Source organism: Loxodonta africana, chromosome 3, assembly GCF_030014295.1.
Source record: "Loxodonta africana isolate mLoxAfr1 chromosome 3, mLoxAfr1.hap2, whole genome shotgun sequence".
Taxonomy (NCBI): domain Eukaryota; kingdom Metazoa; phylum Chordata; class Mammalia; order Proboscidea; family Elephantidae; genus Loxodonta; species Loxodonta africana.
In genome coordinates this window covers 33985528-34012179 of record NC_087344.1, presented here as the reverse complement: position 1 = coordinate 34012179, position 26652 = coordinate 33985528, and the positions used below count along the sequence as shown (strand labels likewise).

General features: G+C 47.7%; 1 long non-coding RNA gene across 4 annotated transcripts; it reads left to right on the top strand.

Moving 5' to 3' along the window:
- The first annotated feature begins 1656 nt into the window (after positions 1–1656).
- Positions 1657–25108, top strand: LOC111751500 (uncharacterized). 4 transcript variants are annotated; one of them, XR_010321262.1, is made up of 5 exons: positions 1657–3064; positions 9869–10083; positions 11606–11671; positions 11754–12061; positions 19119–25108. It is a non-coding gene; the product is annotated as an uncharacterized LOC111751500 (long non-coding RNA). The 4 variants fall into 4 exon arrangements; XR_010321264.1 differs by having other exon boundaries at positions 11754–21293; positions 21460–25108; XR_010321261.1 differs by having other exon boundaries at positions 11754–25108.
- Positions 25109–26652: the final 1544 nt, after the last annotated feature.

Genomic DNA, 26652 nt, shown 5'->3' with positions numbered 1-26652 from the left:
CAGATGGAGAGACTGAGCCTCTCCATGCCTGACCTTCACAGGGCTGACTTCACTCACTCTCCCCTCCATGGCCTCTGCCTGTGGGATGGGCTGCTTCCAGCTCAGCCAGAACCTCAGGCAGCTCTGAAGTCAGGATCTCTGCTGCTTCCCCGCCCTGGGAACCAGGACTGCTGGCTTATGCCAAGCCTCCGTTTACCCGTCAGTAGATGGACATGGCCAACCAGGACCTAGTTCTCTCTCTTGCTGACTCTAGACACACACGCACACACGCACACACATACTCCATCCATCATCCACTTGCCCATGCCAAAACCTCAGCATCCCCTTAACTTCTCTTTTTCCCTCATCCCTAACGATCAAGTCACTAGCAGTCTTTCTGGCCATAAGGGATCCCAAGTCCATCCCCTTTTCTCCATCTCCTCTCTTCCTTCTCCTTCTGGTCACTATCTCCCACCTGGACCATAAAGCACAGCAGTCTCTGGACTGTTTTCTCTTAGCGGTTCTCTAGTAATGATTCTCTCTTACTTGGACTCAACTATTCCATCCTTAACCCTCCGTAATCCGTTCTCCAAACAGCAGCCAGAATGAGGCTTGAGAAACTGAAATCGGATCAATTTATTCTCCTGTTTAAAACTCTCCAGCGGCTTCCAACTGCGTGCTCGATAAAATCACAAGAGCGGGGTTTCCATTTCTGAGCTATTATTTCTGATATGATCTGGTGTAAACCTGCTTTCCTCCTCTGGGCCTCAGGGCCTGTTGTGTCAGGTTCAGGGGTGGAGAGGTCAAGGGGCTTCCATCCCATATCATTTGCTTTTCTCTGATGCATAGATTGAAGCTCCATCCAAGACTTCATGACTTGAGTTGCGATGTCTTGCCTATGAAGAACACAAGGAATACATTTCATATACAGTCTTTCCTCTGGAACCTTATCACAGAATCCTCCTTCCCTTTTTTTTTCTTTCTAATTCCAGCCAGAGGAGCCACTCCATCAGTGGTAATAGTTTTCCCTAATGTGTGTACGTGTGTGAATCCTTAAAAGAGGCTTCCGAAAATGTATAAAGTTAGAATTTTTTAGTCAAATTCTGGATTGAAAAGAGCATGACCTTAAATATGTCTCTAAAACGTAGAGGTTTGTAATCCTGTTCTGGATGTTAATAGTGATGCTTTCATCTCATTAGTTAATATCCCAAGGCAAAATACGCTCCTGTCACAAGGTTGATGATTAATGACAATGGATAAAAATCCATGTTTCAAAAGTCTTCTCTTTAGTGGGTTTCTTGTGCACTTCAACCACAACTCCTCAGGGAGTCTGATTTTTTACATTGTCCCATGTGGACCAAATGTCTGTATGAGGAATAGAAGCATCAACTCTGCCACTTTCTTTGTCTTCACTGGAGCTGGGGTGGTTGGAATTGTCCACTATTTCTGGTTTCCAGTAAGAACATTAAACCCTCATGTCCATTTGGTGGGAATTGTTTAGTTAAATTAGAGAGCTATCTGTAAACCCACAGAACTGGGCTGCTGTTAACTCTACAATTTTTTAGTGCCCAGGAAGCAATCCAAAGGCTTGGTGAAGAGTTGCTTGCTAACCCTTTTGAGGGGTGGAGCTTCCCTTCCCTCTGGGTTCCTCACTAGCACCACACGTGACATGGTGACCATCAGATGTGATCAAAAGAGGACTCAGATTGAAACCTTTTTTTAATGGAAGTTCTAATGGTTTCTTCCCACCTCAGTGGGCTGTCCTGGGCATCCAGGGGCTGACCACTGTGGAGACCACTGCATCCACCTCCATCCTGTGGTACAGCTGCTTTTCCTTCCTCCTGCTCATGGAAAGATGGAAAGCTCCTCTCCTGAGCCTCCTTCTCTCCTCTCCCGCAGCAACACAGTGCCCTCTCCTTCCCCCTTCTCCCAAGAACCACTGCCCACCCCCAGGAGGCAGGGAAGAGGTGGCCCCCAGCAGGAAAAGTATCACCAACCACTTCCAAGAAGCAGGGAGGTAGTGGCCTGAGCAGGAAAAACCAGAACCCCCTGAAGCAAAGGGAGATGAAGGGCTGCATGTCACAGAGGCAACCTGTCTTCGTTGGATTGCTGGAGGTTCAAGTCAGTCAATGGACAACCCCCTGACACAGCCACTACAGTCCATTCAGTCTCCTGGGCCCCATGATAACCTAGTATACTTTGCCCTTTTAACACAGGAGAGCAGAATGGACTTTAAGGAAGGAGATAATCTAAATTAAACTTGGACCTCTTTTGGACACATGTGCCTGGTACCAACACTCTTCTATTCCCACCGTGGTAGAAAGAAGATGGTGCTTGGAGCGTGTGGTGAGATGAATTCCTTTTGCCTTGGTTGTTTGGAAAACAACTTGAGAGATTTCCCCCCTAAGCCCTGAGGAATTACCTTTGCCCTTGTTTTCTACCACAGAGGGGTTGTTATTTTGTCTGGGTTGATTGACATTTTCTGGGTAAACTGTAATCAACTTGTGGTTTGATACTTTTTGTCTAGTCCTGGGCTGCAGCCTGCTGTGTGATTGGTATGCACCTTGCAAGGATGGGTCAATACACTATACAAATGAAGTGTGTACAGCCAACTATGCAAATGAATTGGCTGTGGCCCACCGAGCAGGGATTGGTCAGTTTGTGGCCCTGGTGAGAGCGCCATGCCTTGAAATTTACAAGGAGTTTGTGTATATCTGGACCCAACCCTACAGATGTCTTTCAGTCAGAAAGAAGCAGAAAGACAGGAAGCAGACAGAAGCAGAAGGAAGAAAGAAAAGGGAGAAGAAGCAGAGAGAGAAGAGGCAAAGAATCTTCTAAAAGAGGTATAACATGGGTCAAGAGCTATAATGTGAAGACAGCGGCTGTAACACTGAAGACAGCGACAGGCCAAGAAGGGGCCCAGCAGCAGAGTCAGTGGTGAGAGATGGCAGAGCCAAGAGAAGCCTGTCTTGAGGGGGCCGAGAGGAGGCCTGCACAGCTGGAAGAGCTGTCCTTCACTGAAGAAGAAAGACTTTGCCTACATGCTTCCTGATCCTGAGTTACTTCCTTAATAAACCACTTAACCGTATGTATGGTCTATGAAATCTGTGTGGCTATTGCAACAGATTGTCAAGCACAGAAGAGAAGCAGAGAGTGCCGTGGGAGGGATGGCTGGTATCAGAATTGGTAAAAAGATTAGAGGCTGGAGGTATATCTGATGAAAACCTCACAGGATTAAGCCTTATGCTGATCTTGATTCATATTATGCCCCCGATGTGAGGTTATAACACTACCACCACTCCTACCATTACACAGAGCCCTACAAGCCCAAGTCCCAGACCACCTCCTCAGCCCAGCAGCTTGATGACCTTGGGACATCACTTAACCTCCCTGGCCCTCAGGTCTCTTCACCTGTAAAGTGGGAATGAAAACCTACACGATGATGGTTAGAACAATTATGTGTGAACTTGTGGGAGCCCCTTTAAAAGGCACGTTAGAAAACTGAAGAGGGTCCCAAATATTTATTCACAGAATCGTTAAAGATAAGTGAGAGAATAAATTAAGTGGAAAATCAAAAGAGCAAAAGAGCAGCAGTTCTCGAGATGCCTGTAGCTTCTATAGATTGAGCTTTTGGCAATCTAACTTGTTCTAAATGAGGCTGTGTGTATTTGGGTGATAAACTGAATATCTACCACTGACCAATCAGCAGGAAGTGGGTCGGGGGTCCTTAGGTTCCAGATCACAGAGAGGTCCAGAGGTCCCAGAGGAAAGGCCAGGATGTCTGAGGTCGCACTCAAGACAGGGGCCTTTACCAACCGGTACAGGGGTGCTCCAATATTTTCACAATCCTGCTGCCTACAAGTTCCTGCAAAGTTCCTGCCATTTTTCTTGATTGTGACAAGCTGCTGTATCGAGCAGCTTATTCCAAGGTAATGAGAAGAATCTCTCTGAGCCCCAACAAAATATTTGAGATGCCAATTCTACGAGTCCAGGCTGGTGGGGGACTGGGTTAGGCAAAAGGAATGCATTCCAGGGCAGGAACAGAACAACTCACCTGGTCCCCCTAATCGTCTGTGGTTTGAAAGTACTTGCTATGTCCTGAAATGAATTGTTTTATGTGGCTTTTTGCCTTGGTTCTTTGGAAAAACAGCTTGAGAGTTTGGTTTTTTTTTTTCCCCCTAAACCCTGAGGAGTTATATTTGCTCTAGTTTTCTACCAGAGGGTTCCTTGCTTTTGACCAGGTTGATTGACATTTCCTGGGTAAGCTGTAAGCAACTTGATGGTTTGATACTTTTTGTCTTGCTCTGGGATATAGTCTTTCCTGTGATTGATCTATCTTAGGTACCTTGCAGAGACTGGTCAATTACTATGCAAATTTAGTGATTTGTGGTCCACCAAGAGCTTTGGTCAGTTCATGGCCATGCCTTGAAATGTCTAAGGAGTTTGCTTATATAAGCAGCCAACACCCCCCCCCCGCCCCCAACCACCCCCCAGAGATTTTGAGAGATAAGAAGAGAGAAGACACAGAGAGAGGAGGTAAGAAACCTCCTAAAAGATCTGTAACACAGGTCAAGGGCTGTAACACTAAAGATGGTGAGGAGCTACTGCTAGGAAAGCAGCTCAGAGAGCTAAGCAAACTGTTACGCTGGGTCAATCAGCAGTGGAGAGGTCAATGGCAGGAAGGCCGAAGGCAGAGAGGCCTGCACGACTGAGGGGGTGTGCATGACCAAAAAGAGGCCTATCCTGAGGGGTCTGAGAGGAGGCCTGCATGGCTGACAAGAGGTGTGGGGCAGAGAGGAGGACCTCCTTGCTTGCATGGCCAAGAGGAGCCGAGACAGCTGTCCTGGACTCAAGAAGGGAAGGATGTACTCTCCACTTTGGGGGAGCCTTCCAGACTTTGCCTACATGCCTCCTGATACTGATCCTGATCCCAGCTTGTAGCCTGTTGATCCTGATCCTGAGTTGTACCCTGTTACTTCCTTAATAAACCATTTAAGTGTAAGTATGGTCACTGAGTTCTCTGTGGCCATTGCAACCGATTACCAAACCCACCAGAGAAGTAGAAAATGCCGTGTCAGGGGAGGGAGGGTGTGGCTAGTGTCATAAACGGTGAAGAATTCCAAGAGTGGCGGAATGTCTGACCTCCACGTCGTAGGAATTGGCTTTGTGCTGTTGGTGATTCTTAGCCCTAAGGAATCTAGACAAGTTCTGATGCTGCTACTATACAACCTGAGACTCTTTCCAGACTGTTAACACATACACCAGTGTTTCTCTAATTTTCAAGCTGTCCAGACCCATTTAAAGGCTTATTCTTTATAGTGATATAATTCACATACCATCAAATTCAACTATTTAGTGTACAACTCTGTGGTTTTTAGTATATTCATAAGATTGTTCAACCATCATCGTCATCTAACTCCTGAACATTATCACATGTGAAAAAGTCACTTCCCATTTTCCCCCAACTCCTCTCCCCTCAGCCCCTGGCAACCACAAATTTACTTTCTGTTTCTATGGGTTTTCGTAGTCTTGAACACATCATATAAATGTAATCAACAATATGTGGTCTTTTGTGACTAGCTTTAAGCTCTCAGCTACTAACCAAAATGTGGGTGGTTCAGATCTACTCAGAGGCACCTCGGAAGAAAGGCCTGGCAATATACTTCTAAAAGATCACAGCCATTGAAAGTCTTACAGAGCACCGTTCTATTTTGACAAACGTGGTTGCCATGATTTGAAACTGACTCAAGGGCAACTACTTTTTGTTTTTTTCTTTAGTATAAAGTTTTCAAGGTTCACTCATGTTGCAGCATTTATGGGGACTTCATTACTTTTTGTAGAAGATAACTTTCCATTGTATGAATATACCACATTTTGTTTATCCATCCCTTGATGTGTATTTGAGTTGTTAGCACTTCTTGGCTATTATGAATAATGTTACTACAAGCATTTATGTAAATTTTGGTGTGAAAAGCAAAGTAGACATTTATTGCTTTTCTTCCTTAAATATTAGGAACTCTGTTATGCCTGTGAGCTGGCTGTTTGCTTAGCCCATGATTCTCGTACACTTCTTGCTCTCTGTGAAAGCGTACACCCCCACGCACACGTAACTAAGAGGAAATTCTGTGGAGGTTACTATGATTTGCACCATTCTAAAAACAAGCGGAGATTATGGCTTTCTGCAGGTGGTGCGTTCACTTCAGTCCACACTCAGGGATTTGCCTGTTGACCCTGAGGTTGCAGGACCCACCTCCCCCAGGCATCGTCCTCACAGTCTTGGAATTGCTATCAGTATGGTCACAGTGAGCCTGAGCGGCTGGACCAAGAACTGAGCAGTTTCACCCGCCCCATTGAGGCCCCAGGCCAGTGACTACCCCACTGGGGACAATGACATCCTAATGATTTTTTTTTAATATTTACTTCCATTTTTGGTGAAAATATACACAGGAGAACACAACAGAGAACCCCTGAGGGAGCAGGAGAGCAGTGGGATGCAGACCCCAAATTCTCATAAGAAGACCAGACTTAGTGGTCTGACTGAGACTCAAGGTCATGGCCCCCAGACCTCCTGTTGGCCCAGGACAGGAATCATTCCCGAAGCCAACTCTTCAGACATAGATTGGACTGACAGTGGGTTGGAGAGGGATGCTGCTGAGGAGTGAGTTTCTTGGATGAGGTGGCCACTTGAGGCTACGTTGGCATCTCCTGCCTGGAGGGAAGATGAAAAGGTAGAGGGGGTGAGAAGCTGGCGAAATGGACGTGAAAAGACAGTGGAGGGAGGGAGCGGGCTGTCTCATTAGGGGGAGAGTAATTGGGAGTTTGTAGCAAGGTGTATATAAGTTTTTGTGAGAGAGACTGACTTGTTTGTAAACTTTCACTTAAAGCACAATAAAAATTATTAAAAAAAAAAGAAAATATACACAGCAAACCCACTCCCCTTCCAGTGTCTAGACATAATGACCAGTGACATGGGCTACATTCTTCACATACTGTCACAGTCTCATTGTTTTTGTTCTGCTTGTTTCACTCCCATTTATTTAAACTCCCAGACATCCAACCTTCTCATCTGTGCTTTAAAATAGCTGTTGACCCTTTGGTCTTATTTTAGTGATTTCTGAACCAGGGGCCCTGTGTTTTCCCTTTCCACTGGGCCTCACAGCCAACACTGCCCTGCCTTGCCCTTCAACAAACTCAACAAGCACTGACCCAGCGCTGCTGCAGGTGAACTCGGGGGTGGGGGGCAACCTGATGTCCCCCATCCCCAGCATCTGCAATCTCTTCGTCCCACTTTCTGCCCTTCATGGGGGTGTGTGGCAGAGCCTTCGAGGACAGATCAAAACCAAAGCAAACCCATTGCCGTTGAGTCAATTCTGACTCATAGTGACCCTATAGGACAGAGTAGAACTGCGCCATAGGGTTTCCAAGGAGCAACTGGTGGATTCAAACTGCCGACCTCTTGGTTAGCAGCCGAGTTCTTAAGCACTGCACCACCAGGGCTCCCTTTGAGGACAAGGCAGCCAAAAATATACAGCCAACCTACTGCCCCAATGTGGTGCAGCATTGCACCCCTACCTTGCACCCAGAGATAATTCGCACATGTGGCAAACGAGGGTAATTAGTCTTTGGGAAGCAAGCTGCAGGGCCTGGCTTTTACTTGAAGGGGTCTCTGCCCCCTCAGCCCCCACCCTACTCTGATCTTGGGCTCTCTGGTCCACTGGCCCTGAGCTGGAGGACGCATAGCTGGGCACAGACACCTCCAGCCCTCTGAGGTCAGGGCTGTGCCATAAGGACAGGGTGGATGAAGAGGGCCCAGAGGGAGAGAAGGGAGAAGAGGGTGTTGGAGGTGGTGCTTTTTGCCAGGAAGGTAAGATCTAGAGGCTGGCCCAAATGGTCATAGCTGGGGGAATGGAGAGAAGAAGTGGAGGGGTTGAAGGGGCACACAGTGGGCTAGGAGCTAAAGAGAGGATCCTAGAGGATTTAGGAAGGAACCCTGGTGGCACAGTGGTTAAAGTGATTGACTGCTAACCGAAAGGTCGGTGGTTTGTAATCAGCAGCGACTCCGGGGGAGAAAGATGTAGCAGTCTGTTTCCATAGAGATTTACGGCCTTGGAAACCCTCTGGGGTTGCTAGGAGCCAGAATCGACTCATTGGCAGTGGGGTGGTTAGAGAATTCAGGATTTACAGTGGCTCAAACATAGGAATGATTGTGAGGATGGCACAGGACCGGGCGATGTTTCTGTTGTACACAGGGTCGCTATGAGTTGGAACCAACTCGACAGCACCTACCAACAGCAACACCAGAGGATTTAGACTAGTTCCCTGGATGACACAGTTTGTCCTTATCTACTAAGCTAAATGTTGGTGATTCTAACTCACCTTGCAGCGTGGCAGAAGAAACCCTGTGGAGCTCAGTTCTACTCTGTAACACATGAGGTCACCATGAGTTAGAACTGACTCAACAGCAACAGGCTTGGCTTAGACCAATTTCCTCTCCTCTAGAGCTCACATCCAGTTGGGGCCCTTCAACCTCTGAAAGAGAAAATGTTAAGAACTTGGCTCCGGATCAAAAACCATACGCCCAGATAGATAGCCAAGAATAACTATAATGATTTGAACAGCAAGTATTCATTGAGCACCTAGGGTCAGCCCTCTTCACATAAGAACTCACTGGATCTTAACAGCAAACCTCAAAAGAAGGTATCTTTTTTATGTCCATTTTAGCAGATGGGGAAACTGAGGCACAGCACAGGAAAGTGACTCCTTCCTGATCACACTGCTGGTAAGAAACAGGGCTGCAATTCACTCCCTGGCACACATGACTCTGGAGGCCACTGAGGTCCAAGGCTAGGACCTGGGAGCTCCCTTCTGCAAGCATTTGTGAAGGTGCTGTTACAGGTCAGGCTTGATCCAGGTGCTGGGACAGAGCCATGGAGGAGGTGGGCAGTAACCAAATCATGCCATAAAGTGGCCACTGTGAACCAAGCCATGAGGTTGTATACATGGCTTGGGGGAAGCATAACCTCCCCTGACATCCCCTGTTCTGTCAGGAGGGGGACCCCTCCAGGAAGAAGAGGTGATTTAGCTTCGGTCTGAAGGTTGGGTTGGATTTAACTAGGCAGGGACAGAGTCTGACCCATAAAAGTCACTCTACAAATGGCAACTTCCATGGGGCCAAGCAAGCTAGTCTGGCCCCTGCTTGGTTCCTCCGGTGACAGAAAGCTCATTCCCTCACTTCCTTCCTCAGCCCAAACAGAAAGTTTTCAGTCATCTTCCCTGGGGTGGTGGTCCACAAAGACATGCCCAGTCCATTGGAAGAGAGGCCCTAAGGCTTAGGAAGAGGAGGGCTCAGGCTAGGGTGGGGCCAGAGACTCAGGGCAGCCCCTTGTCCATCCATACCCATGGGAGGGTGAAGAGCTGCTGGTTTACCTTGATCTTCTCTGCGCTTCCTCCCTGAGTCCTATAATCATCAGCCCATTTTCCAGGTGAGAAAACTGAGGTTGACACTGAGGAAGCCACATCCTCCATGAGGACTTGGTGGGGACAGCTTCAGGTCAGGGCTGCTCAAGGCACATCAAGTCACAGCTCCTTCTGGAGGCCCAAGAGAGCCCAGGGTCACCATGAGACTCCCTCCTCTCTGTCACACTGTTGCTGCCCACACCCACACAAGGAGCAAAGTCTGCCTGGGCCCCTTGCCCAGCTGCCCCCACAGAATGTAACACATGGTGCCCGCTCTGTAGCCAACTAGCCCTCCTCAAACCCTGAGTGGATTCCAGGGGTTTCAGCCCAGCTGGCACATTTCCCAGTCATTTTTTTTTTAATTATTTTTTTGGTAATAAAGAAAAAGTCACTCATTGCACAGAACAGACGGTATTTTCTTTGTTCCCCACAGAGTTTGTGCCTTCTGTGGCATCAGGCCTGAGAGCCAAGCCAAGTTCCTTCCTTGCTCAGATGCTTCCTGAAGATAGAAGCAGCTGGGGAAACCGAGTTTGTGCCTCAGTTTCCCAGCTCGGGTGAACAGTCCCTCCAGTGCTGGGAGAGGCTGGGGCTGCAGTAGGAGCTGAACCTCAAGGAGCGCTCACATCTGGCCACTAAAGATAAAAACAGGTAACAGGGCTCAGGCCACAGGAGAGGGGTGGAGGGATGAGATGTAGGATAAGGTCCCTTTCCCAGCCAGGGATAATGAGAGCAGCTTCTTAGAGGAGGTGGCAGCGGAGCTGAACCAGGTAGGACCAGGCAAATTATGCTGCAGGGAGGGTCTTCTGGGTGGAGACTGCATAGGTGCTGCGGCAGCGCAAAGGGGGTGATCCAGGAGCAAGACGGCGGCGCCCGCCCCCACTGTGCAGAGCTGGCACCCAGAGTTGGCGCCCCCGGGCCTCACCCAATTCGAGCCTGGACACTCCCTGCCGAGCCAGCAGGGTGAGTCCCTCGGGCGATAGGGGTGGGGGCGCAGGACCCTGAAGTGCCGGGGTCGGGGGCGACGCGGGGTGTCCCCAAAGTCCGAGGTCTAGAGGTGAGAAGGGGCTCCCCAGTGTCCGAGGTCTCGGGGTGGCAAAATGGGCTGCGAAGTTCCGGACCGGGAAAGATGAGTACACCGCGGTGGTCCCCGAAGTTCTGGACTCTTGGAGTCGGGGATTGAGGTGGCACGGGAGTGCCTGAAGTTCTGGATCGGGGTCACGAACTGGTGGAGGTCTCCACAGTTCCAAATTCAAAATAACCGGTTGTCTAGCGGCTCTCTGAAGTTCCAAGGTCGGCGCGTTCCTAAGTTGGGGCGCACACGGGCGCCCTCTCCTGGCGCAAGTGGGGACCCTGTTCGCCCCTAAACATCAGACACAACATCCCCCCCCGCCGCCTCCCCACCTCCCTCTCCTGGGTAGGGGCCTCACCTCTGATGGGATTGGGGATCCCTGGTCACCAGGCAGGGTCAGGCCCCACGGGGATTCCCACGCAGGCCAGCGGCCTCCGAGACCCGTGACTTGGAGTTGAGTAACTTTGCCTAAAAGCTGCAAGTTATGGCAGGAGCTGCTGGGCCTCAATTCAGGGGTCCCCCACGTTCCACCCAGGGGGACCCGCCCCCAGCCTCAGCCAGAGCGGCTGCCCCTCCCCCAGCCCGGGGGCTCAGGTTTCATACCTATGACCAGGACAGCAGATGCCCAGAACAGGTGTGTGTGTTGAGGGACAGCTGGGCTTGGCCCAGTTTTTGCTGGGACACCCCGGTTTGAGATGTGCATGGTCAATCTGGGATTGTAGGGGCTCTCGGGATATATCTCCAGTGACCTGGGTGGTGGGGAGTTCACCATGGGATACCAGGGATGCTGAGAGGAGACTTGCTGTCCTCCCCGGGCCCCTCAGGCTCCACTGCATCTGACTTCCCCTAGAGAGGGGATCCTGCCCCACATGATGTGGGGGTTCCCTAACACAGGGATGTTGTTACTGTTAGTTGTCTTTGCGTCGATTCTGACTCATGGCGACTCCCTGTGCACAGAGTAGAACTGTTCTTCATACAGTTTTCAAGGCTCTGACCTTTTGGAAGTAGATAGCCAGGCCTTATTTCTGAGGCACCTCTGGATAGGTTCGAACTGCCAACCTTTCAGTTAGCAGTCCAGCTCTTAACCCTTTGAATCAGCAGCTCCTGCCCTTCTCTGGCCACCTGTTGGAGACTGCCCAGACCAGCTTGACCAATGTCCACACCCAGGTGAGCACCCACCCCCCCCCCCCCAATCTTCTGCCTTTCCCCAGTGTAGCGTGGCCCTTGATGAATGCCCTTTTCCTCCCAGGGAGCAGCGCACCTTCAGCACGTGAATTCACGTACTCCAGATTGCCCCAGCCTCCAAGGGGAACTGGATCTGTGCAGGCAAGCATGCCCTCACCATCTCCTACGATGCCACGCACAACGCCTGCCACGTCACCAGCTTCGGGGGCACTAGCGTGTGGTGGGGCCTGGTGATGAGGAAGCCAGGGGTCCCTGCTGTGTGCCCCTGACCAAGGGTGGCCTGCACCTGCCTGGGACACAGCCTTGCCCTCCTGAGATAGCTCAGAGCAAGGCCTCCAAACCCTCTTCCAAAGTGAGCAGCATCTGACCCAGGTAGGCCTGTGGGGTGGGGCTAGAGGACAGGATGGGCCTAGGGCTTCCCCTGGGTGAACTGGGGACTTGGGGCAGTTCCGAATGGGCGCATGAATTTGGACCAGCCTGAACGCCTTCCGGGTCTCTGGGTAGCACAGATGGTTTGCACCTGATGAGCCCTGGTGGCTCAGTGGTTAAATGCTTGGCTGTTAACTGAAATGTCAGCAGTGCAAACCCACCAGCAGCAATTTGGGAGAAAGACCTAGTGATCTCCTCCCATAAAGATTCCAGCCTAGCAAACTTCATGGGGCAGTTCTACTGTGTCCTTTAGGATCACTATGAGTCAGAATCAACTGACAGCACACAACAACAACACTAATTGGAAGGTTGGTAGTTTGAACCCACTCCGTGGTGCCCTGGAAGAAAGGCCTGGCAATCTGCTTCTGTAAAGATTTGTTGTTGTTAGGTGCCATCGAGTCGGTTCCGACTCATAGCAACCGTACAACAGAATGAAACACTACCCGGTCCTGCACCATTCTCACCATCGTTGTTATGTTTGAGCCCATCGTTGCAGCCATTGGGTCAGTCCATCTCGTTGAAGGTCTCCCTCTTTTTCTCTGACTCTTTACCATGCATATGATGTTCTTCTCCAGGGACTGGTCTAGCCTTATAACGTTTCAAAGTATGTGAGAAGAAGTGCTTCCAAGGAGCACTCTGGCTGTATTTCTTCCAAAACAGACTTGTTGGTTCTTCTGGCAGTCCATGGTATATTCAATATTCTTTGCCAACACCATAATTCAAAGCGTCAATTCTTCTTCTGTCTTCCTTATTCGTTGTCCAGCTTTTGCATGTATACGAGACGATTGAAAATATCATGGCTTGGGTCAGTCGCACCTTCGTCCTTAAAGTGATGTCTTTACTTTTTAACACTCTAAAGAGGTCTTTTGCGGCACATTTGTCCAATGCAATACGTTGTTCCATTTCCTGACGGCTGCTTCCATGGGCGTTGATTGTGGATCCAAGTAAAATGAAATCGTTGACGTCAATCGTTTCTCCATTTATCAGGATGTAGCTTATTGGTCCAGTTGTGAGGTTTTTTTTTTTTTTTATGTTAGAGTATAATCCATACTGAAGGCTACGGGCTTTCATCTTCTTCAGTAAGTGCTTCAGGTCCTCTTCATTTTCAGCAAGCAAGGTGGGTCATCTGCATATTGCAGATTTTTAACCCACCACAGCGGACACGACATTCTTCTTCATATAGTCCAGCTTCTCAGACTATTTGCTCAGCATACAGATTGAATAAAACAGGTATGGTAAAAGAATGCAACCCACACCTTTTTTTAATTTTAAACCATGCAGTATCCCCTTGCTTTGTTCAAATGACTGTCTCTTGGTCTAAGTACAGGTTCCTCATGAGCACAATTAAGTCTTCTGGAATTCCCATCCTTCGTAATGTTATCCATAATTTGTTGTGATCCACACAGTAGAATGCCTTTGCTTGTCAGTAAAACACAGGTAAACATCTTTCTGGTATTCTCTGCTTTCAGCCAAGGTCCATCTGACATCAGCAATGATATCCCTGGTTCCACGTCCTCTTCTGAATCCAGCTTGAATTTCTGGCAGTTCTCTGTTGATGTACTGCTGCAGCCGTTTTTGAATGATCTTCAGCAAAATTTGGCTTGCATGTGATATTAATGATATTGTTCAACAATTTCTGCATTCTGTTGGATCACCTTTCTTTGGAATGGGCACAAATATGGACCTCTTCCATCACTTGGCCAGGTAGCTGTCTTCCAAATTTGTTGACATAGATGAGTGACCACCTTCAGCACTGCATCCCTTTATTGAAATATCTCAATCAGTATTTCGTCAATTCTTGAAGCCTTGTGTTTTGCTGATGCCTTCAGTGCAGCTTGGACTTCTTCCTTCGGTACCATTGGTTCTTGATCATATGCCACCTCCTGAAATGGTTGAACATCGACCAATTCTTTTTGGTACAGTGATTCTGTGTATTCCTTCCATCTCTTTTGATGCTTCCTGCATTGTTCGATATTTTGCCCATAGAATCCCTCAAAATTGCGACTCAAGGCCTGAATTTTTTCTTCAGTTTCAATTTCTTCAGCTTGAGAAGGGCCAAGCATATTCTTCCCTTTTGGTTTTCTAACTCCAGTTCTCTGCACATTTCATTACAGTATTTTACTTTGTTTTCTTGAGCTGCCCTTTGAAATCTTCTCTTCAGCTCTTTTACTTCATCATTTCTTCCATTTGCTTTAGCTACTCTGTGTTCAAGAGCAAGTTTCAGAGTCTTTTTTAACATTCATTTTGATCTTTTCCTGGACTGCCAGAAGAATGAACAAATCTGTCTTGGAAGTACAGTCGGAATCCTCCTTAGAAGCAAGGATGGCCAGACTTCATCTCACATACTTTGGACATGGTATCAAGAGGGATCAGTCCCTGGAGAACATCATGCTTGATAAAATAGAGCTCAGCGAAAAAGATGAAGACCCTCAACAAGACGGATTGACACCCTGGCTGCAACAATAGGCTCAAGAATAACAACAATTGTGAGGATGGCACAGGACCTGGCAGTGTTTCGTTCTATTGTACATAGGGTGGTTATGAGTCAGAAGCAACCAGACTGCACCTGACAACTAACAACAACATATCTCAAAAGAGAATGACTCAAGGTGCACCCTAACTCTGCTTCATTAACATAACAAACACAACCTAGTCACAGGTGGGATTATAACCACAGGCAGAGTTTAGGATTTAAAACACATATTTTGGGTGGACACAATTCAATCCATTATATTTAACTATTTGGACTCCAAAAATACATGTCCTTGCCACAAGTAAAACACATTCACCCCACCACATCATCCCAAAAGTCTTAAAATCTACCCTAATTCCAAAATCTCGTATTCTGAATCATCTAAATATAGATGAGACTACAGGCATATTCCATCCTGGGGCAAAATTCCTCTTGATCTGTGAACCTGTGAAATCCGGAATACAAGTTACCTGTTTCCAAAGTACAATGATGGAACAAGCACAAGGTAGACATTTCCATTGCAAATGGGAGAAACTGGGGGGAAAGAAGGGGTAACAGTTACCAAGCAAGTCCCAAACTCAGCAGAACAAATTATATTATCTCTCAAGGCTTGAAAGTAATCCTGTCTTCTCTGAGATCATCTAGGCAATGGCCCTATCCTCCAGACTCTGGGTGTTAGCCACACCCTCTGGATTCTGGGTGGAGGCCCCTTGGCCCTGAGTTTCAGCTCCGCCTTCCAGGCCCACTGGGATGGCGACTGGGCTCCCTTGGCTTTAGGAATCATCTCCATTCTCCTAGGCTTTCTACGTGGCAGCCCCATCCCTTCGGCCCTGGCAGGCCCCATTCTTCTGCCTCTTGGGCATGGCAGGCCCACCCCCTGAGATTTGGGCAGCCCCAACCCCCTGGCACACCTTAACAGCAGCCGTACACTCAGGAACCAAGTTGGTAAATATCCAACTCTTTGAAATCTATGAGGCTGTGACCTCACCCTTGAAACCAAGAAGGCCCTGCATCCCATGCTCCTTGCAACAGTTCTGCTGATTTTCTAGCTGCTCCATAGATGGTCCTTTTCTTTTCTTGGAAGACAAAAGATGTAGCTCCTTTGGCCTGTTTGATGCCTGTAGAATTCCAAGAGGCAGACAGCATTCCTTCCTTTCATTTTTTCTCTGTCCCCTTCAGACTAAGGTGAAAGTTTTTCCGCTGTGGTAGTGGGTTCGATCCATCAGTCACAGGCGTGATCACTTTAACAAAAGATTGTGTTGCCACATCCTTGGTGAAAATTCTAGGACAAATGTCCTTAGTTTGTACCACAGAATTTTCCAAATCTTTAAGTTTTGTTTCCATTTTGCGCAGTTTATTTTTAAGTCCATCTCTTTCCTTTCACATTTTACTATAAGTGGCAAGGAGAAACCATGTGACTCCTTTGAGATCTTGCTTAGAAATCTCATCAGCCAGATATCCAGGCTCATCACTTACAAGTTCTACCTTCCACCAAACATTTGAACATAATTCAGACAAGTTCTTTGCCTTGGCATAAAAAGCATCACCCTTCATCCACTGTCCAGTCAGATGGTCAGCATTTTCTTTTAAAGCCTCACCAGAAGCACATTTAACGTCCACATTTCAATGTTGCTGGCGCCATATGTATTCTCTAAGACGTTAGAGACTTTCTGTACAGCTCTTGTCAATTCCTTCTGAGCCCTTACCAGAATTGCCTTTGATGTTCATAATTCTACCAACAGCCTCTTCAAGCAATCTAGGCTGTTACTATTAGGCACCTTAAAACTCTTCCAGCCTCTACCCATTACCCAATTCCAAAACTGCTTCCACATTTTAGGTATCTGTTAGAGCAGCACCCCACTCTTCCAGTACCAAATTCTTTCTCAGTTATCTAGTGCTGTTATACAGAAATACCAGAAACCGGTGGCTTTAACAAACAGACATTTATTTTCTCATAGCTTAGGAGGCCAGAAGTCTGAATTTAGGGCACCAGCTCTAGGAGAATGCTTTCTTTCTCTGTCAGCTCAGAGGAAGTTCCTTGTTCCTTTGAGCTTCTTCTCCTGGGCCATCTTCATGTGCCTTGGCATCTCTCTTCCCCATTACTGCTTCTCTCACTTGCTTGTTTAATCTTTTCTATATCTCAAAACAGAAGGACCCTAATCTTGCCTCATTAAGATAATAAACACAACCTAATCCTCACTGACGTAACCTAATCCTGCTTTATTAACATGAGAAGCACAACCCATTCACAAATGGGATTATAGCCCCAGGCAGAGGTCAGGATTTACAACACATATTTTGGGGGGATATGATTCAATCCATGACTTACGGTAATGGGGCTGCTCCAGGACAGAAGTTTCCACTGTGACCTCATTTCAGGTTCTCCACCCATGGAGCTCTGTCTTGTGTTCCCCACCCCCTTCTCCAGGCAGCCCAGAGCCCAGACGGACCCCAGGCTCCCCCCCTCTGGTTCCCCTAGGCTCATTCCTGGGTTCCCTGGGCTGGGGTTGTCCATGACCGGCTCTGTCTAGCCCACCTGGGGCCTCCTAACTTGGGCCAGAGTCTTAGCTCCAAACCTTCAACATGGATCAAGGAACAATGAAGGAATGCACTTTGTACGAAGTCTCAAGTCCTGACAACCAGCCCTCCACCCTTCATGGGGCCTGACTCCAGGTGGGACAGACAGGAAGACCCAGGCCGAGTGCCAGCTCTGGGGGTAACAGGAGTGACCCCTAGCAAGGCCTTCCTCTCTGGGGCCTCCGTTTCCTCAGTGGAGACATTGGATGAGGCGTGAGTATGAAGTCCAGCCGGCAAGAATCCAAAATGTACCGTGAATGGAAAAAGCTGGTTTATATGGTACTTACATAGTTGTTTTAGTATATTATAGTGTACTATATCACACAAATGTATAAATGCATGATCACAGACATTCTGGAAAACTCCACACCCACCTATTATAAGGGTTCCTTTGGGAAGTGGGTGGGCGCTGACGGTGAAATCTTCACTGTTTGTGGGGTTTGGCCTGGGACGAATCTCCCAACATCACTGATTTTCACTGGACTGATCTCCTGTCCATCGATATCAGCCAACTTCACAATGGAGGAACTGAGGCCCAGGACAGTCTGACTCTAGAGCCCAAGCTCTATCCACCAGATTTTCTGGCCAGTTTTGTCTGGTTTCTAAGCTCTCCTTACACATGCTCACACAGGCACACACCTGTATACACATACGGTCACACGTGCACACAGCTACACATGTACACCCATGCACACAGGCACACATCTGCAATGCACTTACATCCATATGCATGCACCCTTGTACACAGATACACACTCACGTGTACAGATACACATGCACACACATGCATACTCACATGGACACAATGCAGACAAAACCCACACATGTGCAAACACACACACACAGGCATGCCCACATAGTACCTACCTTTCACACGTGTACACACATAGATACCCACACACACTTTAGTTTTCCCACTGAGCCGTTGCTCATGGTCCTGGGAACTCTGACAGACTCCCCAGGAATCCATGCTCTGCAGGGGATCTGGCATCAGCCCCTTCCTACCCGCCCCAAGAGGGGGCGCTCATGAGCTGAGCTTTGCTGGGTTTTTCTGGGGAGATTGGACATGGAAGTCCTGCCTCCCTGGTCTTGGTGTTCCTAGTCCAGGAGTGAGAGGTGAGCTTTCAGCTTCAAGATTCCGGCTTCCACATCCTGAGAATTCTGCTGGGAGGCAGGCAGCTCAGCCCAAAGCAGAACTCGAGGGTCAGACAGGCTGGGTTTGAGTCCTCAGCCCTAACATGTCCTTGGTGTGCTATGCGACCTGGCCAAGTGATCCACCTCCCTGAGCCTCAGTTTCCTCATTTGCAACATAGGAAAACCATAGTTTCCACTGCAAGGAGTCCGGGCATTAGTGCCCAGCATGTTGTACAGCTCCCAGGCATCAACTGCATGATTCCATCGTACTGGTGTCCTGGGGGCCTGCCCCAGCCTGAGTGGAGGTACCCTCTTCTTTCTGGCTTCTAACTGAGCTAAAATTCACATAACACAGACTTACCCATTAAAAAAAAATTTTTTTTGTTAAAAATTTTTGTTTAAAAAAAAAAAGCAAGGCCTGCCTGTAGGAAAAAAAAAAAACTCATTGCCATCAAGTTGATTCTGACTCATAGGGATCCTAACAGGACAGAGTGGAACTGCCCCATAGAATTTCCAAGCAGCACCTGGTGGATTCAAACTGCCGACCTTTTGATTAGCAGCTGTAGCACTTAACCACTATGCCTGGAATATTATCTAGTGCATATCATTGCCTCATGCTGAAATATGAACAGGAAATTAAGGTTAACCAGGTGTTATGGATTGAATTACTGAAGTCCTCACCCCTGTAACTGTAAATGTGACATTGTTTAGAAATAGGGTCTTTCCTTCAATATGTTATCAGTTCAGTTAAACGAGATCATACAAGAATAGGGTGAGTCCTAATCCTAATCTCTTCTGAGTGGTGTCTTATGAAAGGGGAAAACAGACATGAAAACAGACACACACACGGGAAGACAGATGCCATGTGACAATGGAGTCAGACACATCTACAAGCAGCAACGGAACGCCGAGGACTGCTGGCAGCCACCCAAAGCTAGGAGAGAGGCAGTGAACAGTTCTTCTCTCAAAGTCCTCAGAAAGAATCGACATGGCCGATATCCTGATTTGGACTCCTAGTCCTCAGAACTATGGGACAATAAATTTCTGGTCTTTAAAGCCAAAATAACAACAATAATACATGTGTGATAAAATATACATAACAAAACGTTTGCCCTTTTGACCATTTTTTATTGTTATAAAAATATATATAACAAAACACTGTCCAAGTCAACATTTTTCAGGTGTACAATTTAGTGATATCAATGACATTATCATGTTTCAATCACGTTTGTGTGTACAGTTCAATACACTGATTACATTCACCACCTTGTGCAACCATCACCACTGTCCGTTTCCGGATATTTTCATCATCCTTCACAGAAGCTCAGTGCTCATTAAGCAATAGCGCTTCCTTTCCCCTCCCAAACTTAACCGTTTTAAAAGTGCTTAACTCAGTGGTTTGTATTCTATTCACAGGGTTGTGCAACCATCGCCACTGTCTAGTTCTAGAATATTTGCATCACCCCAAAAAGAATCTTCATACTCATTAGCCATCACTCATCATCTCCCTTCCCCCAAGCCCTGTTGTTGTTATTAGGTGCCATCCAGTCAATTTTGATCCATAGCGACCCCATGAGACAGGGTAGAACTCCCCCACAGGGTTTTTGAGGCTGTAATCTTTATGGGAGCAGGTTGCCATGACTTTCTCCTGTGGAGCCCTGGGTGAGTTTGAACCACCAAACTTTCAGTTAGCAGCCAAGCACTTAACCATTGTGCCACCAAGGCTTCTTTCCCAAGCCTTGACTCATTGCCGACAAGTCAATTCCCACTCATAACAACTCTATGAGTATTCCCAAGCCCTAGGCAACCACTGATCTACTTTGTTTCTTTGGATTTCCCTGCTCTGGGTATTTCATTTGAATGGAATTATATACTACGTGGTCTTTTGTGTCTGCCTTCTTTTACTGCGTATAATGTTTTCAAGGTTCAACCACATTGGCAACAGGTATCAGAGCTCCTTTTATTTTTATGGCTGAATAATATTCTGTTGGGTGGATGGAACACATTGTGTTTATCCATTCATTTACTGACGGACATTTGGGTTGTTCCTATTTTGGGACTATTGTGAATAATGCTGCTATAAACATTGATACGTTTCTGTGTGGATGTATGTTTTCCTTTCTCTTGAGTACATACCTACGAGTGGGATCACTGGGTCATATGGTAATTCGTGAGCAATCGACACACTATTTTCCACAGCGGCTGCACCACACTCAGTCTTTGTACAGCCTGATCGAGGATGGTGTCTTAAAAAGCCTGGGTACCCTCTACCCCGTGGGGCAAACCCACTGATACCAGAACCCCGGGGGGATAAATGTTTGATGTCCACAGACGTGTCCAGCAGCCTCATGTCCCCAGCAAAATCCTGGGGACATAGCAAATAGAGGGAAGGTTGGAATAAGTTAAGGTGCCTTCAGCTGTGAAATAATGCAGAGCTTTGAAAAAATGAGTTCCATGCTGGAGGATAACAGCCGGCTTTAGAGGACAGTGTGTGATGTTATTTTTGTAACAATTCTGTAAAAAGTAGACAAAAAAGCAAAAACCATGTACGGGGATAAGTGCGTTGGGCTGAGTTGGAGCACAAAGAGGTGTCTTGGGGGAGGCAGATGGTATGGGGTAGGCCTTCCCCACCTCCCCCCATGCCATGTGCCCCACTGTCCCCCCCATCTGACCTCGCCTCAGGCATTTTGAATGGAAAATTCACTGAAGAATGGTGAAAGGAAGTGAAACTGGGGAAGCACATGCTGGCGGTAATTGTCCCCTTTGTTTGGAGGCAGCTGTGAGCTTGGGAGAACAAGCAGCAGATTTGATCAAAAGCTTTTCTCCTGTGTAAAATGGGTGAGGAGGCCTGGCTTCCTCTGGCGCTGTGTGTCTTCACTGGCTGCCAGGAAAGTCTCCCTCTGACATCTCCCAGGCAGTCTGTCTTTGCCTTCACCCATGTAATGGTCCCTTCATTCATTCACCACACATTTGAGGAGCACCTTAACCCTGGTAAAACCCCCTGTCTGTTATAGATTGAATTTGTCCCCCTAAAAATATGTGTTGAAATTCTAAACCCTGTACTTGCAGTCGTAAGCCCATTTGGGAATAGGTTTTTTTGTTACGTTAATGAAGTCATATCGATGTAGGGTATGTCTTAAGCCTACTCACTTTCCAGATATAAAAGGAGCAGATTTGGCACAGGAGCAAGCACAGAGGGGAAGATAGATGCTGCGTGGACATCGCCAAGGAATCGAGGAACGCCAGGACTACAGAAACTAAAAGAGATCTTCCACGAGAAACAACAGAGAGCGAGCCTTCCCCTAGAGCTGGTGCCCTGAATTTGAATTTCTAGCTTCCTGAACTGTGAGAATAAAAAATTTCTATTCTTTAAAACTACCCATTTGTGGAATTTCTGTTACAGCAGCACTAGGAGGCTAAGACCCCGTTCGACATCTAAAACCACAAATGACAAGCTGAGGGCAGTGACTTAAAGGAAACCTCCGAGGTACAAAGAAAGGGCATCCAACTTGGGGCTGGTCTACTGGAAGGTGTCATTTCACCAGAGACCTGAAGGATGAATGAGAGCACATGCAAAGCCCCTGAGGTGGAAACAAGCTTGGATGTCAGAGGAGCAGGGAGGAGGCTGGTGTGGCTGGAGAGAAGGAGATGAGGAAAGGAGACAGGGTGGGGGGCTGTAGGGTGGGACCACACAAGGGCTCCTGGGATGGGAGAGGAATGTGAGTTTCATCTTGAGGCAATGGGAGCCATGGGAGGCTTCAGAGCACAGCAGGGACATGACCTGATTCATATAGTGTGTGTGTATTTAAGTATAACACAAAACTTACCGTTCTGAAGTGAACAGCTCAGTGGTATTTAGTACATTGCCAGAGTTGTGCAACCACCACCTCTATCTAGTTTCAGAACATTCTCATCACCCTAAATGGAAACTCCACCCCCATTGGCAGTTGCTCCCCATTCCCTTTCCCTCAGCCTCTGACAACCATGAATCTGTTTTCTGTCTCTATAGATTTGCCTGTTCTGGACATTTCATGTAAGTGGAGTCATACAACATATGGTCTTTGTATCAGGCTCCTCCAATTTGTACTTTTTAAAGAGCAGACTGGAAGGGCAGGAGGGGAGGCCAACACTCCGCTCCTGAAGGGCTGCCTGAGGGGCTGGAGCAACCTTTGCCTGGAGCTCACTGGAGGCTCAGAAGTGTCTGAAGTCAATGCTCCATGAAGACCTGGGTAGGGAAGTCCAGAAGCAAGAAGAGGAGGGGTGGAGGCCAGGCAAGGACATGTGTCCGACAGTCCAGGGGAGGGCAACTTTGGCTTTGGCCTCCGGGGAGACATGGAGACGCTTCGTGCTTAAGGGCGAGGGAGTTGGGGTATTTGTACTCCACACCACAGTCATTGGTCCGGGCTGCCCCTGGGTGACTTTCTCGGAAAACCACTTGCTCACTGTATGAGTCTCTTGTGTCTGCAGCAACAAAGAACCATAAACTGGGTAGCTTAAAACAATGGAAGTTTATTCTCTCACAGCCCTGGAGGCCAGAAGTCTGAATGCAGAATGTCAGCAGGGCCACACTCCTTCCTTGACTCTTCCAGCATCTGGTGGTTTCCAGGTGTTTCCTGGGCTTGTGGCTGCATCACTCCAATCTCCGCTCCATCTTCGCGAGGCCTTTTCCTCTGTGGCTGTGTCTTCTTTTTTTATAAGGTCTCCCATCATTGGATTTAGGGCTCACTCGAAATCCGGGTTGACAGCATCTGAAGATCCTTAACTGATCTGCAAAGGCCCTCTTTCCAAATAAAGTCACATCCTGAGGTTCTGGGCGGACATGAATTTTGAGGGGACACAGTTCAATCCCGTACATTCACAAATCCTTGGCGGAGGCTCTGCCCCAGGGGCCCAATCTCAGGAAACGCGGGAGGCCAAGGTTAAAGTCACCACTGCCCTGAAGTCAGTCAGAGCCGCGGTCCCGTATGCTGGTGGCTATTTGGCAAAACGGCCTAGGTGTTCTCACTAGGAAGGCGATTCCATCGATGTTCCCACCCTCCCGGGGCTGCGTCACAAAGCCTGGATCTCAGAGTCATTGTTTGAAACATGCTGTTTGTTCTCAGAGTCCACCCCAGCCCCGTCACTTGAAAGGAACATGGAGCCAATCATGGCCCTGACCTTCCCGGAAATGGTCCCTGGAGCTTATGACAGTTTCCCCGGAGGTCCATCCTTAGAGATGTCTACTAACTCTGTCCTCTGGCCTTCAACACCCTGGATAGATGGTTGCAGTGGCAGGGATGGCCAGGGTCAACCCTGTCTTTCAGAAAGCCTTCCTGTATCCACGTAAGCAACCTATAGAAGCAAAGAATAAACTTGGGCATCCTTAGATTCTATTGGATGATTATTTAACATCGAGATGGCGTGAGGCAGTCAGCACACATACTTTCATATCATCTTTGACAGCCACAAGTCATCATACAGATGAGGAAACTGAGACCCAGAGAGGCTGGCTACCAACCCTCATCACACTGCTAGTAAGGACTGTCTCAGAACTCTTTTGGCTGTATAAAGCCAAAAAGGGAATTCATCAGTTAATGGAACCAAAACTGATGGCTTCAGGCTCAGCTGGATCAAGGTGATCCTATAAACTCACCAGGGCACCATCTGTCTCCAGTTCTTGGCTCTGCTGTCCTTCTGTCAGCTTCATTCCCAGGTAGGCAAGATGACGCCCAGCAGCCCTGGGCTGACCCTGTGAGCTTAAACCCAAAAACCAATCCCATTGCCATTGAGTTGATCCAACTCATAGTGCCCCATGTGTTACAGTGTAAAACTGAGCTCCACAGGGTTTTCTTGGCTAAAATGCTTGCAACGGCAGATCACCAGGCCTTTCTTCTGCAGCACCACTGGATGGGTTACAATGGCCAACCTTTAGGTTAGTAGTTGAGCACAAACTGTTTGTGCCACCCAGGGACCTCCTGTGAGTTTAATCAACACAAAAAGAGCTCCGTTGCCCTACACCTTGGGCAGAAGCACCAAGATTGCATCTTACTGGCCAATCTCAGTGGTCAGGGGCCACAATGCACTGACCAGCAGGGCCTGGGTGACATTGTTGAAAGGGGAGCTAACCACATCAGACGCTGTTCACAGGAGAAGCAGGAACAGCTCCCATGAGTTTGCAGAGTGAGGACTGGGACCCAGGCCTTCACCACTGACCTATACCATCTCAGCTGCTTTATCAGGCACACTCACCCCTCAGATGCTCCAACATCACCACCCATCAGCCCTGGGGAGGACCCCCAGGCCCCACTCCTTGTCCTAGTCCCTTCTCAGAGCCTCAGTTTCCTCATCTGTAAAACGAGTCATCAGGAGCATCTTGCACTCAATGACAGGTCAAAGGTCACACCGGTTTACAGAAAATGAGGTCCAGGTGATGAGCATAAGGAGCGGACTTTTACTGAGTGAGGACAGGGTGCAGGTTGGGAGAGTTTTAGGTCCAGATGCAACCGGAAAGTGCAGCGAGAATGGGGCAAATGAGAGCAGCTGGGGTACAGGGAGGTGGCTGTGGTCCGGCACTGCCAGGCCACCGCTGACGGCCGCATTTATCTTCCGCGCAAGGCCCAGTTCTAGTATCCTCACAGCTCCTCCCATCCCCCTCCTCTGCCCCAGTTTCTTGTTTACCCATCTGTGGCCACAATTTATTTTCGGATGAGAAGGTCTGTCCTCCTTGCTGTCTGTGGCCACCCGCCAAAGCCACTCGCCTTCCACGCCAAGAGAAGGGAGGCCAGGAAGAATACAACCCATCACCAAGAAGGCGAGATTCTGGGAGGCTCTTGATCCGGTTTGGCTGTCTTTTCTCCTCATGTCTAATAATGGGGAGGGGCCAGTGGTGGTCCAGTGGTAGAAGTCTTGCCTCCCATGCAGGAGTCCTGGGTTCGATTCCTGGCCAGTGCACCTCATCCGCAGCCAACACCTGTCGGTCCAATGAGCCTTCTGTGTTGCTAGGATGCTGAACAGGTTTCAGCAGAGCTTCTAGACTAAGACAGACTAGGAAGAAAGGCCTGCCAATTGACTTCTGAAAATCAGCCAGTGGAAACCCTATGGATCACAATGGTCTGATCTGAAACCGATCATGGGACTGGCACAAGACCAGGCAGACTTTCGTCCCCCTCTACATAAGGTTGCCACGAGTTGGGCCAACCTTGCTAACAATAACAAGATGTTGCTGAGCAGGGTGTACCTGGGGTAACTGCCCCACTACAGGATTTTACACCACTGCTTTTCCCTAATACACAAATGTGGGGCAATTTCCTGACAGAGAATCAAAGAAGCAGAAAACAAAACAAACATGAAAAACCACAACCTCTCCCACATCACTTGGCTCAGAGATAATCTCTGCTGGCGTTTTCATGCGCTGCCTTCCAGCATTGTTTTGCTTGCATTCACCTTCGTTACCTAAGGAAAATATATTTACTGAGGGAAAAGCAACCAACAACATAAACTGAAAGAAAATGTAAACAGATATAAGCCATTATTACACACAAAAAAACAGTTGCTGTCGAGTCGACCCAGGTTACCATGACCCCATGTGTGCCAGAGTGGAACTGTGCTCCATAAGGTTTTCTTTTTTTATTTTATTTATTTTGTTGTTGTTGTTGAGAATATACACAGCAAGACATACACCAATTCAATAGTTTCTATGTACAATTCAGTGACATTGATTACATTCTCAACCTTTTTTTTCTGAGTTGTTTCTACCTCATTAATGTCAACTCACTACTCCCTGAGGTTCCTATCTAATCTTTTGAGCCACTGTTGTCTATTTGATCCCAAATAGATAGTTCTTAAAAGAACACAGTGCTAAAGGTGGACAATTTTTACTGTCACTGACAGTGTTGTATTTCAGGATAGAATTTGAAATGTTCTTTTTGACAGTGAATGCAATGCCATTCCTCTTTGGTTTGTCATTCCTGGCACAGTACACCACTATTATTTAAATTTACACACCAACAACTAAGGCCAAAGATGAAGAAATAGGAGTTTTTTTTTTTTTTTTTTTACCAACTTTTGCAGTCCGAAATTGATAAAACATGCAATCAAGGTGCATTGATAATTACTGGTGATTGGAACGCAAAAGTTGGAAATAAAGAAGGATTGGTAGTTGGAAAATATGGCCTTGGTGACAGAAACGATGCAGGAGATTGCACGACAGAATTTTGCAAGATCAATGATTTCTTCACCAACATAGTGACTATACAAAGGGACCTCACCAGATGGAATACACAGGAATCAAATTGACTACATCTGTGGAAAGAAACAATGAAAAAGCTCAATATCATCAGTCAGAACAAGGCCAGGGGTCAGCTGAGGAACA